Source organism: Rhyacophila brunnea, unplaced genomic scaffold, assembly GCF_057557595.1.
Source record: "Rhyacophila brunnea isolate RB1 unplaced genomic scaffold, BYU_Rbru_1.0 scaffold_1, whole genome shotgun sequence".
Taxonomy (NCBI): Eukaryota; Metazoa; Arthropoda; class Insecta; order Trichoptera; family Rhyacophilidae; genus Rhyacophila; species Rhyacophila brunnea.
In genome coordinates, this window is record NW_028232751.1 from 32,523,362 (window position 1) to 32,543,268 (window position 19,907).

A 19,907-nucleotide genomic window follows, 5' to 3' on the forward strand; every position below is an offset into this window, starting at 1 on the left:
TGGCGTGGAAGCCCGCTTCATGTTGGGGGCATGACTAGATATACCCTAAAATCATTAAAATCGTTCTCTTCCCAATTCCCAATGGTACTGCAAAACAGGTCCGGTTTTACCACAGGGCGACTTAGCTGGAAATTTTATTCAAATATTTTATAGTAATATTCAAACATAGGTCCTTCCTCTCTTAGTAGGAAAAAATATTTTTTAAGTAAAACTACACCTACTAGTAAAACTACTGCCATGCAAGGATCCAACTATTTGGACGAAAGGTTATCATATATTCGTCGTAAAAAGTCTGCTTATAATTATTATAACCTCCACCCTGTGAAGGCTCGTGTGCTCCGATTACAATCGAACATGGAAATTTATTTTTTTACCAGAGCGTTGGAGTGGACCCTTTTGTGAGTTGCTCCGCTCCCGGACCTAATACTTGCTCCGGCTCCGCTCCAGGGTCTGCTCCGCTCCGGGTAAAAAGTTTTAATAAGTATTATAATATGTATACAAATGTTAAAAAAATAAAAAAAAGTAGTTTTAAAATAACCGTCATTAGCATTAGGTATTAATTCTATTAAACAAAATTTTCGGCAGCAATACGTCTCTCATTATTTGTCTCTTCTGTCAAAAAAGTGAGGTTATTTATCACTCGGCAGTGTTGCCATATTTCAAATAATTCCAGTGTTACAAAGTGTCAAAATATACTTCATATATTCATTGGATTTTAGGAAGAAAATTTAATATTAAAAAATACATCCGGAGCAGTGGAGCACTACAAAATTTTGGTGCTCCGGGTAAAATTCCATTGCTCCAGTGGTCCGTGCTCCTGCTCCGAGCTCCGCTCCAGCGCCCTGTTTTTAACAGCAGGCATACGAGTTCGACTGCGGCAGGTCGAAAAATTAATGTTATTTTTACAATGTGTGTTTGATTCAGTGTAAGAACCCACTGTGTTAACCGAATTGATAACAACAATTCCTCAGAAAGGTATTTTAATATAGTCCTTTCCCTGTGGAGACTTGCATATACCGCTTACCACAAACGTAATTTACTTAATTTATACTTCATTGTTTTTTTGGACGCCCAATTTAGTCAATTTAGTTCATAGCCCATAATATGATAGTTAATGCGTAAATATAGCTTTGCAGAGAATCCAAGGCCCGCTATATTAAGACCGCAGCAATAAACTGTAAATTTCGATCGTAGTGCAACTTATTGCGTATACCTACTTCGAATGGAGTATGGTAAAGTGTTAAAGTAGAAAATGATGTTAATTAATATGAACGAAATATGCAAACGAAAAATCTTCATTTACTGGTTACCAGGTTAACAGGTTATCACATGTCATTCGAAGTTACGTAATAACTGGCACTACCATCGGAACTCACCATTTAGTGCCGCAGCCTGACTATAGCCGTGCTCGTAGCGAATCAATACCGGTATAATAATCTATTTGTCTCTTCGTACCGTCTTCTATCGAAGGTTTTGCGATCCAATTGCAGATGAACTTCTTATTCTGGGCCTATCATATAAAATCAATAACGCCTCCGATTTAAGCTATTTTGCGAAGATCGCGGAAGCTAAGAGAATTGATTCATATTTACTCATCAGATGTTTTCTACCTTTACCTGCATTATGAGGTGAAGTGCAGGTATTTCTCATTGTGAAAATATATGACCGATGTGTGCAGGTTTTGTGTGTTTGATAGTAGAATATAAGCTCTCCGCTTTTAATGGCACATTTTTGATGATATTTGAGGATTACATTTCTAAGTCAAAGAAGTGTAAACATATTATATCCTCGCAGTGACCCACTTTTATATACCTTTTTTCTATTATCTCCATTAAACAAGTAATCTTCGTCATTGAAAAATAATTACTTTCTAAACAATAAAATAATATAAATGATAAATAGACATACTCATAAAGTTCGGTGGATGTAAGTGGCGGCGAAGAACTAGGAACCGGAAAGAGTGGAGGGAGCCAGGGGAGGCCTGCATCAAATAGTGGATCGACCCCAGCTGATGATGATATGATTCTTTTAACAGTTTTTTTACGTTATCGTATTTTAAAATACTATAGGTCGGTACATCAGTTCAATATATTCTGCAATGCACTGGTGCATGATTAAATGATTCGTATAATTATCTGCGGGTGTTTTCTTCAGGCGATAAAAAATGTAAACTCATAATATTCCATTATCGCGACAATGACTAGGTATGTATCCCTCATTTTAAAGACGTATAGACTGTTAATTATATTAATAAGACGTATAGTTGGTCCGCAGATATTTTCTACTAATACAAAAATAGTTGTCGCCCATTTTAAAAGAAAAAGAATAACCATCACTGAGTTACAAATCCATTAAATTATTGTCAGGATTGTCAACAAACTGTTCTTGTATGAAGGCTTTTTCAGCCATTTCAGTAATAAAAAAGAATCAGACCAAGAGAATGCATGTCAATGTACCGCTTTGTAACTATACTAGCAAATATGTAGCAGCAAATTTTGCACTATTTAATAAAATATATTTATTTATCAAAACTATTCTATTCTATTTTTAACAATTTATTTACTGATCGGTTTCTGATTATTTCAATTAACAGTAAAATTTCCATGTTCTATTTTTTGTTTTTGCGATCAAATTGTGATGTCTGTTATAATATAGGTTTAATTTATAAACAAACAAACAAAAGACTATATTATATGTATCTTATTTCAAACGGTACGCAGTTATAAAAAGGTAAGGAAACACTGGTTTAAGGATAGTCTTTCTTTCAAAGACCCACATATATATTTTTAATCTTTATTTGTGTAATTTCTTATCGTTGACATTTTGAATTTTGAAAATCAGAAAAAAATGTAATAATCATTTCATCACAATATTGAGTAAAGGTCAGAGAAGCAAAAAAAAATGGTCTTGAATCAGATTCTGAATATTCCGAATCAGAATATTATGATGGAAAAGGAATATGTATATGAAGGGCCCTGTGAAACAAAAACCTTTATAACCACTGCTGCATAATAAAATCGATGTTATTTTGAGCTGGCTGCTGCATTTTTTCAATAATATATTGTAATATATTACATATATAACTGTTTTTCGGACCCTGCGATTATCTGTATTTCTGGCACCCAACTCGAGCAAGTCAGCAGCTACGTCTATCTCGGTCAGCAGGTGTCCATACACGGAAGCATGCACGATGAAATTGCTCGAAGAACAAAGCTGGGATGGAGTGCTTTCGGACGTCTGAATATTATCTTCAAGAGTGACCTACCATTATGTCTTAAGCGTAGGGTGTTCAACCAATGTGTGCTACCCGTGCTCACGTATGGCTGCGAGACGTGGACCCTCAACACGAGAGATGTCCAAAGGCTAAGAGTCACACAGCGAGGCATGGAGAGGTACATGTTGGGCATCACGCGAAAGGACCGTAAGAGGAACGAATGGGTTAGGAAGCAGACAAGAGTACGCGATGTAATAGACGTTGCCAAACAGCTGAAATGGAGATGGGCGGGGCACATTGCTCGCCGAAAGGACGGCCGCTGGACAAATGCCGTCATCCAGTGGTATCCAAGGGGTACGAAACGGCCACAGGGTCGCCCTAAAAGCCGCTGGATTGACGAACTGGTAAAGTTCGGCGGAAATACGTGGCAGCGAACGACACAGGACCGAGAGAGTTGGAGAAAGCTTGGGGAGGCCTTCATCCAGCAGTGGATTGACCCCGGCTGATGATGACGATGACATATGTATATATATCAATTCTCAGGTGTTTGTTGTTTTTAAAACATTGCTCTGTAAATTATGCGTACCTTTATTAATTAGCCAAACAACATGTCGGCCTTGTCGATGGCGATACGAACACAACACCCAATTATTTTATTTAACTCTGACGTCAACAAAATACGATAATAATCACCAAAATGCCGGACTGGTTTGACATCAATGGCTAAAAAGCTTTATAGTAATATGTTAGTTTAAATTGGTCATTATTACTAAACTACAGCCAGCTTTGCATGAAACAATACGTACATCGATATTAACTCTAACTAGATAACTAGGTATTAATTTCACTTTTTCTTAGTATGTATTCTGATATTGTGTTAATATCTAACAAATTTGTTGACAAAAATCCTATATTTTTACAAAGTTTTTCTTAGCTCGTATTCTTATTTGTCCGGTGGTTCTTTGTCCGGTACAAATCTTGCAATCAATTTTTAACTAACTTCCCGACTAGCTAGACATTTGAAACTTTTAGAATATATCAGAACACGATGCCAATGCATTTTTTTAATACTTTTAGCCATTTTTAAGTAGAATTGAATTCATTTTCAGTTAATTCTGTTTTGTATGAAAAGTTATTTCGACACCATTATTGGTTGCTAGGGGTCTGGGGTCCTAGCAACTAAATTATTAATATATACGTGCGTTACTATGGAAATCAATATGACATGTCAAGTACATTTTTTTTGCTAGTCAAGTTTATATGGTTCAACAGAACGTTGTAAGTAAGTATATAAAAAAGTTCATTTTATCTTGTAATTTATATTATATAGATATTGGGAAAATACAATAATGGTTTACAGTACATACCAAGTTAGCTCATGACGTCGTGCTTTGTAACGATGTATTTATTTCTTTATTCATTACACAACGCGAGTGCGAGAGAAGAATATCAACTAATGCTAATGTAATATAGCATCTTCATTTTTCTGTAGAAAAGCAAATATGAATTACAACTACTAGGTTAATACATTACTAACAGAGTTAATTTGCGGGAATGTTTGATTGATTTTGGTTACGCTTCATAAACCAAAATGCAAGTTTATGACCGAACGCAGGAATCTATTTAAATAATACTCGTTTCGCAAGTAGTTGGTGTCAACATATATTATAAAATTTATTTTATTTTATGTGATTTATATTTACGTCGTAAGTTTGATTTCTGATAGCAGAACCAGGCAGTTATCAAATAATATTTTTATTTCTACTCTATATAGATATATTACATAAGTTTCTGTCTAAAATGCAAAATATTATATCATAGCGACAGTATTATTAAGAGATTTTCTTATCATTAAAAAATCTGTTATTAATAAATACAAATACGTTGTATCGTGAAGTATATTTTCATATCTTTTTCGATAACTGTGCCCTTTATTATATAATATAATAGCAAAATTCTTGGATTGGTACGACATATATTTTCAGCACAAGTCTTCAAACGGATTACACTATACCTACGGTCCTAAAAATATAAACAATTTACCTAACACAAATTTACGCATAGTTTTTGGATACTGAAATATTTATCGAGGTGAAGACGACGTGCCATTACTATTACACCAACGATTCTCAACCGTTGTGTCGCGACACCGAATACAATAATATGCCTCCTGCAATTAATTTCTTCTTGCTATTGAGATTAGGTCTCTTTTATTCAGATTTTCACGAAATTACAACAGCTATTCTTTCATCTTAGGATGACCGCCAGTCGGTGTACTGTGCACCAAACCTTTTCCCCATTTTACGACATCTTCAATACAGGGTTTTTTTTCAATCCATCTGAAGCATTATGTTTCCATACAATGTGCTTTATATAAAAAAAAACTTTTTGTTACTTACTGCTATCTATTTGAAATCTTTACTGATCGATTCATCGTAAAATAAAAGGGGGAAAAAAATGCTGTTGATTTATTTTCCGAGATAATTAATATAACCATCACCTCACAAAGTATCACCGCAACTCAGTGTAATTTGACACAACCGGAATTATGAGTCTGAGTATAGTCTGAGATATGAGTGCAGCGCAGTGGCTGTATCGCACGTAAGCGTATTTAGCTTGGACATGTTGCCATTGGCGATCATTGAAATTGAAATATTTACAAGATGAAAATACTAGATGTAATAATGTATGAATACAAGATAGACATTTTAAATAATTTCATAAGGATATTGAAGTTTCATTCAGTGATATGATAGATATTATACATTTATACTGCATTTTCTACACCATATTATATATATATTGTTGAATCTAGGTGTAGTCGGGTTATTAATTTGCTTTCAAAAACTCGTATCCATCTTGATATTGTTATGAATAGAGTATACTTAATATCTTAGTTTATCGCTGACAACTAACATTGTAACGTGGCATTTAACAACTTGCAAGTTTGCATCAGTCACAAGGATCATACTAAGTACATAATAACGAATAAAATATTAAGTACCTGCGTATGTAGCTTATAATAAATATAATAGTATCATTATTTTTACAGAAAAATATTAAATATCATACATAAGAGTTGACAAACATAGCTCTAAACTAAACGAAGTTTCCCAAATATTATTTTCGACTGTCTGACGTGCCGAGTAGTTTTTCATAGGATTTTTTTTTTAATCCTATTTAAAAAAGTTTGTACATTACAATTGAGTTCTTGAGATTCTATCTTTTGCCGTGTTTCTAGCCTTTCTTTATCTTTTATTCTTTGAATATTTTTTTAATGATCAAAGAGATCGTGGAAGCATTTCAACCACACTTCCTTCGTACATTTTTCTTTTCTTCTTTCGTTTTTAGCGATTATATTTGAGGCAAAATAACAATCAGCTGTTTGAATTTTAATGACTGCCGAAAAATTTCATCAGGTTTGTTGAATGAATATTTTTATTTTTAATTGCCTGATTGGTCTCAAGCATTGTATATCGATTAAAACCAGTGGTTGACGACACGGCTTCTTCCGCCGCCTGATTAGGTAAATGAGATCATATTATGTGTGACGCACCAAGCTTAAGGACCGGCCTATCAAATTATATATTTACATTTATGAATTTCGTCGTTTCCGTTTGCACATCGATTGGTAAATATTATTCGTAAAAATAATATTAAAATACGCTTGGTTATGTCGTCATTGTTTTTTTAATATTATGTAGGTACTCGTATATATTTATTTGTAAAACTCTTTCGTATTTTTTTTCTTTCTTAAAAATAAAACGTTCGCATGCCATAGGCTCGCCATCCCTGCTCTATAGTATATTTTTTATATGGTACCTAATTTGGAATATTTTCGTTGTATTTTTTTCTTTTAAGATACTTATACAGTTGTCTCGCATAGGTGGACGTCATATATTTGGTGTGTCACTATTTATAAAAAAAGATTTAACGCCTCTGCACTACTCTATCATAGTAACTGGCAAAAACTATCAGGTCTATCACGACCACCAAACCGAAGTAAAATGGACCCTGCGTTTTTATCGCCATTTATTATACTAGTACCTATTGTCATAATATCACTAATGGATTTGCGATTGCATTCCCACAGTGGTCGATGAATTTATTAGAAAATCAAAACGAGTTTCAATTATTGAGAGTAAATTTAATAGTACTTAAATCATTTTTTTAATGAAAGTATAATAATGTTCTTTCTTTTGTTTTGATGATATTCATTTTAGAAAAATATTTGTCATTATGTGCACATTGTTTCGTCCAGTAATGTTTAATTTGTTTACCATTTTTTAAATAATAATACTTTTTTAATTGTGTTAAAATATGCCTGCAAACTGTAAACCTAATATTATATAATAGGTATATAGTGAATAAACATTACGGGGCTGACTGCCAAGATGAATTATTCATTGCTGCAGTCAGGTACCTAAGAAACAATCAATGGTCAGATTCAATAACTTGTATCGTTATATCATTGTTATCTGTTATAGTGGAATGCAACAAGTTTAACTTGAGGCTCGGCGACTGCGTTCATAATATATAAGTATTATGAGAGTATTGACAGGATTGAAAAATATTATTCCCTACTAACTTGATAATAACAGAATAATACGAAATATAATGACATTTCTTTTCCATTACTTACGTGGGAAGATTTTTAAACCTACGGCAACATTGATATGTCAAATGATTTATTCTGTCATCGCCGCGATTCTTTCGATAACATTGTTTAATATTTAGGCCGAATATTTCGTTTTTCTTCTTTGCAATAGGTAAGACCTATAATCTTCCTACCACTCCCTATGACTTTTCGGTTTTTTGCATTATTAACACGTATATATTATGGCTTAATATAGCTCACACAAATAAAAGATAAGAAATGTCAAATGCTTTCAAGGCAAGAGGAATGAACAAGAAAGCGCGAAAGGGGATTTTAGTGCACCAAGCTGCCGCACAACAAATGAAACTTTTCGCATTCTACGTTTACGTTTACACAGTGACCGTGCGGAAATAAATCGTGAATTTCATAAAAGGGACTAGGTACATAATAATATTATAGGTAGTAGCCTTATAAATCTTAAAGGGGAAGTATCGCAGCTAGAAGCATCTTTCTACAGAATACGAAGCACGCATTAAATATATATTTTTAATTAATCATTTAATCTACAAGTATTTATCTATCCTAAAACATGTGCAGCTATAATTTTAAAGAATCAAAGGAAAATTATTTAGTATTTTTAAAAGACACCATTATAAGATGTGCATTCGTTTGCCGGTGTCCTCGTTTTATTTCAGTGTTATTTTATCATTAAAATACTGTATAGGTTAATAGGTATTAAGTTATTTCGAAGGCGACCAATTTTTGTTGAATATTCCATTGTTGCAATGAAGGTACTTAAAAACATTGATTTCATTTTAAAATAAAACTGTATAGGTACTCATACATTTATAAAACAACATATATTAAACGTTTAACATACTTATTCAAAAATATTTTTTAGATCGTCTTCAAAAGAACTGATTAAATGAAAAAAATATTGTTATTCCGTATTGATTAATTAAAAAACTGAATCATCAGTAAATTCAATTATATTCCATGCTTTCCATGTTATAGTTAGATTCCCATTAGATAATTAGAGTGACTGTGCATTTCACTATAAGACGAAAGGGCACGTTGACGATCCCTGCCATAATAATATTTGTCACTAACTACTAGTCCATTAGTTATATGGATAATAATGTATAGGTAGTGCATAATATAGATGCTAGTTATACGTACCTAAGTGACGTACATATAATATTTTCATAGTATAATAAATAATAATACATCTAGTCCTAATCAATATAAGTAATGAGTATGTACCTGATGTATTTTCATATAATATAATATCGTGAGAGTGTATTAACCAAATATGGTGTGCTGTAAGTAATTTGAAACCCCAAGAAAATTTAATTTATAATTTAAAGCTGACAATAATAATACCTAATTAGCATTTACAATATTGTATCCTAGGACTTAGATTGTAATATATTATTTTATGTATGACTACTATTAGTTAATTACAGTATACTTATTTTTCCACATTGTAATATTTTATTATTAAAAGATATAGAAGTAAAAATATATACATGACTGGGCTTACAATATAGTTAAAGAGGATATATCCTAGGACTCCGTAATCGGCAGGGTACCGCAGGGCTTCAAAATAATTAAATTGACGTCAGGAAATGTCTTTTTTCAGCATTTAATTAAAAAAAAAATAGCACGTACCTCAGTCAAAAGTATTGTGAATATCAATCACGTTCACTTCCTTTAATGGTGTGTAAAATGTTTGTAATAACTGAATGGTTATTTGTCATTTCTTTATGAAAATTGATAGCGTTTAAGATTTGCCCCATATCCATACCTACAGTAAATATGATTTAATTCAATAACATTAAATTTAGAGTTGTAAAAATAAAAATAAATGCATTGATAGATATTTAATGACCATCATTAAAAACTCTAAAAAATAATAATTGTTACGTATCCTTTTAATCAATCACTTATTTATGGAAAAAAAGATTTTAATAATAAAAATAAAACGCAATACCTATGTAATACTTAAGCCACATAATTAAATGACGATGAGAACCGGTTTCATCTGCATATTTTGATAAATCTTGTTTTATTTTAATTATCACGCTCCCATGTTGAATTACCTAAATTACTTGTGTTGAAAAAAAACATACTTGACCTCAAGACCTGTAAATAAAGGTATCAGTATCAAAGTATGCTTCCTCCATAATCCGATATTTTGAGATAGTCTCTTTGAAAACATTAAAAATCAGGAAAATCAAATGGCGAAATAATATAAACTAAGACACATTACATTACCAAAGAGTCGTTTTTAAGTCGTTGGTCGAAAATTTTATTTTTTGATGTGGCTGATGAATATAACCTACCCTGCGCGATCGACTTCCAAGTGCTGTACATGTGTATGCATTCACATGGACTATTAGTGTGTATTGAAAACTATCGCGATAATATAGTTGTTTACACGTAACAGTGCTGACTGTTTCTGCAATCTCATTTTTAAGTGTAAGCGAGACGCGATGTTGTCATTCATAATGGACTAATTTATATAGTATGGTGCCATTTGACAAGTTCGTTCGTAGATGATCGATAAACGTCAAAATATTTTATGCAGTGTAGTTCGTATTTCTTCCACCAGATCCGCTACTACCGTGCAACTGCGCATGCGCACCGCCATGCAACTGCCAATTATTGCGTGAAACTTCTAAACATTTTTCACGCATGCAATCTTGGAGCTTGCACGATAATACGCGTTTGCACGTGCATTTTCTTGTTATGGCTATGATAATACGTACTGTCAGCATTAAATAAATGCACGTGTAAACGGGGTATTATACTAACAAACGGCACTAGATTTGATAGTTTATGAATATAAAATAATATAAATAAGAAAAGTAGTAGAAGACCGAGAAGCAAGAAAAATATTAACAAAAAGCAGAGATAACCGACTTTTACCTTCAGATACTATATTATTATTGTGTTTTCACAAAAAAAAACATTAACGAATTTAATAACAAATCAATTAAATATTTGAAATAAAAAGTTTTTATGGCAACCTATTAATCTGGCATCAGTTCTTAGCAAAATTATTTATTTTTCAGAATTCCTTTAGTGTATTAAAATAATGTCATATTGGGCAATATTGTTATCACTATCGTCAAATTACTAAAAATTACAATTAATTAAGGATAATTGAATGAGTATATATTTGGTTTATTTAAGTAGATATAAGAAGAATGTTAATTTTACTTTAAAATATTGTTTATGGTAAAGTTACCAAAAATATGCTGACACTTTCATCATAAATAAAAATTAACATCCTCTTTTAATAAAAATAAGTGCACCATTAATTAATTTATTCACTCACTGTTTTAAAATATTCTTTATCAAAGATTTCGCTTTTCAAAATAATCATAGTGGTTAAGTTGAACTATTGGATTTATTTTTTTGGTATCTACCCATATTTATAATTTTAATTGGAACCATGTAATTGCTATATTTACAAATACTGAAATTCGTTGGGTTATTATAAAATAGCATGTACGTTAAAATTGTAATTTTTTAATATAAAAGACTGTCTTATATTAATGATTTATTTCTGTTTTTTTACAGTTAAGTGATAGGTCTTCATTTATAAAATACACACTTCTCAATCTGATTTTGATTGAAAATTCTGCCCGGAAAATATTCAAAATTGGTAAGTTTTTAACACATCTAAGTTATGTACCTACTTGAAATATGTTTTTCTACTACATTTATAAATTGTTTTAATAGTAAATATCTACTACTCCCTAAAATCAATTAATTTTAATTTCAATTAACCGTACAAAACATTGCACATAAATATTTACATTACTGACGTTTATATCAAATGAAATAAATCCACTAGTACTTATTTAAATTCGAATTTCATCAAGTACCCTCGGTTACTAGGTAGTATCAATATTATGAAATAAATTAATTCAATAATAATTCATCATTTACAGTTAAGTATCTTAATTTGGTAAAGTCATCACATGAAAAGAATACTATGCATCGTTACATTATATTAAATATTACAGAAAATATAATATTTTTTATAAAAAATAATCATAATATAATTCTAAATTTATATGTTCACGCAGGGTGGCCATTTAACTCATTTTGAGGCATAAAATATTTATTAGATAGGTATTTCTTACTACATTTTTTATTTTGTTTTACTTTAAACTTTTTAGATGAAGGGCCACATTAGGAATATAAAATGATAAAATGAATACTATTTTAGACATATATTTATTATCATGAAAACGGAATTTCAACATTGGTTAGGTCAATTATGGTCGCCCTCATCCCAATATTTCCCTCCAACCTCTAATCCTCATTTATTGTTGTCATCCAGGCGCTTAGGGAGGCCGTGAGGGATAAAAAGTCAGTTAATCGTAAATTACGACAGAGACAACTTGCTATGGTGTGACCATAGTCCATGCAATAATTCGATTCGATTCTCATTAAGTACTTAGTGTTAATTAGACCACCTATCAAGCCGTGTTACCAGCACAGGGTGTCTCATAGAAACTTTTCATCACCATTCATATGTATAATTGTATACCGTGCGAGTGATAACTAGAACCATTTGCCTTCTAGTGCGTAAGTGCATGACTCTGGATCTGTTCCAGCCATAACACCGAACAAAATCAAGGTTAATGCCTGGATCGACTCCCGTTTAAGCAGCCTTCCCCCTGCATCCACATACACAATCATCCTATATTACAGTCCACTAAAAAGCGCAACCAAACATAAAAGAATTAATAATTCTCTAATATCCAACAATTTAATGAGAAGAATGAAACTGTTTTACATATTTCAACATTTTTTTAAATTTCAGGTGGTCATTTTGTAGTTGAGATTTTTAAAACTGCTTGCAAATGTTCATCAGTGATGCTAGCAGTGGCGCACCCAGGGGGGGGGGCAGGGGGCCTTGGCCCCCCCCCAAATATGAAAATCATCAGAATGATTTTACACATTGAAATCGAAAGCCAATAAACTATACCTTGGGCTTAGACAAACAACACGGCAAAAAATGATTTGTAATTCTCCAGCACCCTTTTTAGTAAAATTTCTTAGATTTTCATTTCTAACACAAAAATTTCGAAACACTGATGTTAGGTTTTTTTAGAAACCCATTCCCTAATGAAATTCTCGGTGTCCACCCGAATTCTGGAGTGATATAGGTGATGGCTGGGGAGGGTTGACAGGGCTCTAGCCTGGGGGCCTGGGCTGTGGGGGGCCGGCGTGTCGGGTTGAACAGATAAGTGAGATAAACACACATCATAAATTATCTTTAATAGTAAAAAAAGTCGCCTGCGGCGCTATTACACTTCATGACTATGAACATTTTAAATTATATAATTGTCCAATATATTTTCAGATTATTATGTGTCGATACTCGACAGCTCCATTATTAAAGTAGATGTATTGAAAATCGCCAATAATTCACTGTATAAGTACCCTCAATTTGAAGTAAAACACAATTTAAAAAACGTTAATGTAGTGTTTCACACTGTCTTTAATCTAAGCGGTGGATAGGGGGCCCGTCAAATACCCTAGCCCAGTGGTCGGCAAACTCATTAGTCAATAGAGCCAAATATCAACAGTACCTACAACGATTGAGATTTCTTGTGAGAGCCAAATTTCTTAAACTGAAATTATATGCGTAGGTAGTAAGTAGGTACACTGCTAATTTACTTAATAAACTTAAGTTAAAGTTTTAGGTCCTAATTAAATTATAGGTAGGTACACTGAATAAAACTGAATATCATACGTAATAATGATCTTATTTATTAATAAAAAATAAATTGTAAGTCAGGTATCCATAAAATTGAATCATGACAATGACTGACAAACTCAATGTGAATAATGGCCTTGCATCTCCTTGTAAAGTTTGGGTAAGTCAGGTTCGTATGTTGTTGATTTAATTTTAAGCACGATTCCAGGTTCTCATCAATAAATCGATTTCTCAATTTACTCTTGATTTCCTCTCTTGGAAATCTTTTTACTAATCACAAAACTTGCAATATTAACATTGTTGAAAGATTTTATTCAGTACCTAATTAAATACAGAAATTTATTTTTCTTGACTCTTCTCCTCATCTGCTTTCTTCCTTGCATCATCGACAGAATATTTAGCGCAAAATTACGAGTTTTTAGTTGTAGTATCTCTCTAAATTTGAATGCGCTAATTTTTCCCGACACATAAATAAAGGTCGGTAAGCCATTTAAGTTTTGAATAAACGCGAAGTCTCGGTCTATTCAACATTACATTTACGGTTATCCTCTTCCATTTTCTTTGCTTCTTCTTTGTAGCCATATCAAATATGGCAGAGAGCATCTGTGGCAGAGCCGCGCTCAAGGGGCCAAAGAGCCGCAGTTTGCCGACCACTGCCCTAGCCTAAGGGCCCGTTTCAGGATGTGGGGGCCATGGTGTAGGTACACCGAGTGCAATAGACAAAAGACCGATAAACGAGATATTAGGCTGTGTTGTATTGAGTAGGTAGTGTATAATTTAAAAGCAATAATACTTTTTTGTCCATTTTCAATTAATATGTTGAAACCTCAATATTAAAAAACCAAAAATCTGAGATAAACATTCGGCGAAAATAACGACTACACCCACTACGGTGGTGGTGTAAATCAAAAGAACATTTTTTTCGGTGGAATTCGGCATAAATATTGTAGCTCTCTAGACCAGTGTTCCCCAAACTTTCGACATCTGTGTACCCCTTCTATAATTTTCGTAACACTGAGTACTCCTCGTCAAAGAAAAATGCATATAAGTACTTTAATAACAATCAAAATATATTCCTTGTGTAGTACATAAACAAAATAATAATAAACGAAAAATAAAATTCATTCATAATAAAATATAAATAAAAGTTATATTATAAAAAATAACATTCATTATAAACCATGAGAAGGATGAAATTATTTATGTTGAAACGACAGATCATCATAATTTGGTTCCCTGGTTATTAATTTTAATCTGAGATGCGGTTCCACACCCAAAGGCTGTTCCTTTTTTGACTTAATGTCTACAAATGCTGAAAAAGCAACTTCACATAGATATGAAGTTGAAAAAGGCAATGTATTTCAGGAATATCTCTGTTAAAACTGGATACACATGTTGCATTTGCAACCTAAATGCTGTTTAAGTACACTCCTTATATTTATTTTGCAAGAATCCGTCTGAAGCTAATAATTCCAACAATTGCTCTTCTTCCGCATGCGATAAACCTTCTAGCATGGATGTTGTATTAATGCTTGTTGCATCAGGCGTAGCCATAACCCGGTGCAGCACGTACCCCCACCAAACTCTTCCCGTACCCCAGGGGGTATGCGTATCACACTTTGGAAAACACTGCTCTAGACCAAGCGGGTAGCACAGCCGATATTATTTAAGTAATGTTTCAGCATACTAGGTACACATGTCCAGCATGGTTGCTGTTCACTTCCAATCCGCCAGTCGCTGATGACACGCCCAACGGTTACCGCCACCATGCCTCCAATTTAATAAAAACTAGGATAAACTGTACAAATATATCGCCGTGTATTGTGAAATTATGTAAAAATATTTATATGACGAAGAAAAAGAGCTATGGGACTAATTTCCATTCTCCTCCTTCGCCCCCCCCCCAATAATAAATCCTGGGTGCGCCACTGTAATTAACTATAATTGTTTATATTCAATAACAATAGTAGATTCCATCAAAGATTCCGTTTGACCAAGCACATAGACACAGTGACGTCTTTAGGTAAAGTGCCGCCCTAAAGCAGAATAAAATAATGCAACCCCTTCCATTAATATTATAAAATTGTACGGCTTATTTAGTTAATACTGCATATCGAAGGGTTGCCAGAGTAAACGTTTTATAACTTTGCACTTTTTTGCACTCTTTACTATACTGATAAGCCTCTTTGCGTAATTACCTCGCATAAAATTAGATCAAATAATATTTACTTGTATTAATATAATATATTATTTACTAATAAATAAATAGACAAACAATACATGTAAAAAAAAATATTTTTAGAATATTTTAAATCATTTTCATCCTAGAGCTGGAGTGCAAAGTTATGAAGCATATACTCTATCAGGGAACTCTGAGTGTGGACATTGGCGACTAAAGTAGAAAGCCGATACATTCACAACGACTGGTCCTACTTTTTCCGCCCCTCTCGTTGTTGTCTATGGATGACCTGTCATTGTTCTATAGAGTGCTTATACTGACGCGTCTGTCGTGTTCACACAGGGAATGGTTTGATTTGAATAAAGTAAAATAAAGTTACATGATAAATAATACACTAGCATTAACACACCTTTTACAAATGTAATGCATAGATCAATGCTACATATTTTTTGGAAATCGATATTACCACCGGTTTTTGTGTGAAATACTAGTCTGACTTTGACCTGGTGATGAATAACAGGAATGTATATTATTTATAATTTATAAATAACACTGATAGTTAATATATTTTGATTTGAGATTTTTGTATAATTCAATTTGAAACGAGAAAGGGCGAATCAATATGTCAAGCAATCTGGGATCCGATTTTGACAGCTAAACAGTGGACCACTCGTTGCTTGTGCAAAAAGATATGCTCAGGCTTTATTAATCTAAAGACGGTGCTGGTGTGGAGTAACGGGCAACCGATCGCGAGTGTGGAAGAATATGAGATAAAATTAAACACGACGTGTCAAGAATGTCACACGTCAAATACTGACAACTGCTCTCGGTGTATGCATTGACGCTCATTCAATATTGGTGTATTGAAGGTTGCAACACACACTATTGCACGTCTATAATGTTTGGTTCATTTTCGTAGGACACTCATACATTCAAAAACCTGCTTCAAAATGTAATGTATTGGGGAATAGACTATCGGAATGATATTTATTAATCTATTCTGTGATATGAACTATGTATCATCATCGGCCGGGGTCAATCCACTGCTAGATGAAGGCCTCCCCAAGCTTCTTCCAACTCTCTCGGTCCTGTGTCGTTCGCTGCCACGTATTTCCGCCGAACTTTACCAGTTCGTCAATCCAGCGGCTTTTAGGGCGACCCTGTGGCCGTTTCGTGCCCCTTGGGTACCACTGGATGACGGCGTTTGTCCAGCAGCCGTCCTTTCGGCGAGCAATGTGCCTCGCCCATCTCCATTTCAGCTGTTTGGCAACGTCTATTACATCGCGTACTCCTGTCTACTTCCTAACCCATTCATTTCTCTTACGGTCCTTTCGCGTGCCCAACATACACCTCTCCATGCCTCGCTGTGCGACTCTTAGTCTTTGGACATCTCTCGTATTGAGGGTCCACGTCTCGCAGCCATACGTGAGCACGGGTAGCATACATTGGTTGAACACCCTACGCTTAAGACATAATGGTAGGTCACTCTTGAAGAAACTATTCGTCCGGTTACAGTCCGTCGTTACAGACGTCCGAAAGCACTCCATACCAGCTTTGTTCTGCGAGCAATTTTATCGTGCATGCTTCCGTCTTTGGACACCTGCTGTCCTAGATAGACGTAGCTACTGACTTGTTCGAGTTGGGTGCCATTAATAGAGATAATAGCAGGGTCCGAAAAACAGTTCCTCATCACTTTTGTCTTTGAGACGTTTATCTTTAGGCTGACCGTTTGACTGACATCCGCGAGTTCTTGCATTCTACCTTGTAACTCTTTTGGGTCTTGTGAGAGTATAACAATATCATCTGCAAAGCGCAGGTGATTGAGGTGCCCCCCATTAATTGGAACACCTTTCTCCTCCCAATCATGTTTCCTAAAGAAGTCCTCAAGAGTAGCGGTGAATAGTCTAGGTGAAATGGTATCACCTTGGCGGACACCTTTGTTAATGGGGAATTTACACGAACGTTTGTGGAGTTTCACGCATGCTGTAGCATCACTGTATATACTGTTCAATATGTTTATGTAGCGTCTGGAAATTCCTTGGTTGCTAAGGATCTATTTTTCAAGATCCCTTTTTATGTAAAACAGACGCTGTTTCCGTAAATATGCAGTTTTAATAAATAGATTTGCAAGAGAACGTGGAAGTAAAAAAACATCTTATCATGATAAGATTTTAATTGAATTCTACAAAGGACTTTTACTTGAGGTATATCCAAATATAGTTAAAAACGCTTCTTTATTTGGAAGTACCTATATTTGTGAAAAAACATTTTCTACAATGAGCATTAATAAATCAAACTTAAGATCAAAATTAACAGACAACCATATCGCATCTATTTTGCGTATTCACACCACAAAATTTGAGCTTAGATTACAGTATTTAGTTTCAAACAAACAAAAATATTGCAAAAATCGGTGTGTGTACTTATGTACGCGCGTTAGAAGTTATTCTTCTTTGGCGTCTAAACAAAAACAAAACTTGTAACCTAGATTCTTCGGCTAGCTCTGGTGTGGTGATTTAGAATCAGGTTCACAAAATAAATAAAAGTGTTTCTTTGGTTCATCGAACTATCCAAATTATTTGTTTTTCTTATTGGTAAGAAGTTGAATTGGAGTGCCGCTGGTTTAAAATTATCTTGTTGCTTAATTCCGTGTTTATTAATATTATTTACTATTACTATTTTAATTATCTTGTTAAATTACACAGTCAGAAAAAGGCCCTTATTTGAGTGCCGCTGGTTTAAAATTATTTTATTCTGCCTAACACAGCGATAAATATTTCAAAGTATTACGCAACCAGAATGCAATATAAATTATAAAAAATATGTGTTACATCGCGGCTGGTCACACGCGAAAAATACACTCTGATCTGTTTTCCTAAACGCGCCAATATAAGTATAACTTCAAAAAAAAGCATCGCCTGGGTTGTATGAGTGCCTAGACATTTTCCAGTGCATTTATAAGAATGTAGACTAAAGTAAATAGTATCATGACACCTACTTTTGTATTTCATAAATCATCATCTACTACCTACACTATACAGGGATTTTATAAGAACCTAATACATTCGCCTAGTATGAAAATATCTTAATTCATTATTTAAATTTAGTAAGAATGCGAAAATTCTAAAAGAAATTACCATGTTAACTATTAAACAATAATCAAAAGCGAATTGTCTTTAATTGATTATAAAGCAATATATACCTACATAAGTTTATGAGTGCCTAATACATTTTTTCCAGTGCATCGATAATATTTGAAAAATAGAACATTATGATGATTTTATATTTTGTTCACAAACAATCTACCTTATCTATATTATGAAAGCCTAATATTTTTTTTTTTTAATATGGAATATCAATATTATTTTTAGCGTAGTAAATAGGTGAAAATTGTAGAAGGCATTGTCATTTCTTCATAAACAATCTACCTGCAGGATCTTTTGCGAGCCTAATACATTTTTTTTAAATGCGCTATGTATATTATTTTAAGCTAGGTGAAAATTCTAGAAGAAATTGTTATTTTTTTAAACAATCTACCTGCAGGGTTCTATGCGAGCCTGATATTTTTTTTTCAAAATATGCGATATGAATATTATTTTAAGATAGGTGAAAATCTTAGAAGACATTGCCATTTTTTTAAAAACAATCTACCTGCAGGATCTTATGAGAGCCTAATACATTTTTTTCAAAATATGCTATATGAATATTATTTTAAGCGAGGTGAAAATTCAAGAAGACATTTCTCGTATTCGTATATTCGTATTCGTATACGTATTCTCGAGAAATTCACGAACCGGAACGGTGCTCCAGGGCGTTCTGCCCCATTCCGAGCGCTGATCGGAAACAGATGGTCGTATAGCATTCAGATTAGATTAATGTATAAATAAAGCACTAATAACTAAAAAAAAAATAGGTAAGTAATAAAAATCACCAGTAGAGAGAAGAAAATAGGTAAGTAAATGAGATATACAATCATACTGTATAATATTATATTTATCTAGAATTGTGAATGATTCAAAAGTAGGTTAGTAAGTAGGTGCTCGTATGTATCAAATATCTATTAATGACAACGTTGTAACTTGTAACCAGATATTTCATGTCAACAATTATTGTCAAGTGTATGTTGATTGTTAAATCTGATAAAATTGGACCATTACAGTCTGCTAACAATCGC

General features: G+C 33.3%; 1 protein-coding gene across 1 annotated transcript in view; it reads left to right on the forward strand.

Moving 5' to 3' along the window:
- The window catches only part of LOC147079686 (LON peptidase N-terminal domain and RING finger protein 2), a 235,771-nt gene that overhangs the window by 11,183 nt on the left and 204,681 nt on the right, over positions 1–19,907 (forward strand). The window contains exon 2 of the mRNA XM_085943281.1: positions 11,400–11,484. The gene's annotated coding sequence lies outside the window, so the exon portion shown is untranslated. The remainder of the gene's footprint in view (positions 1–11,399; positions 11,485–19,907) is intronic.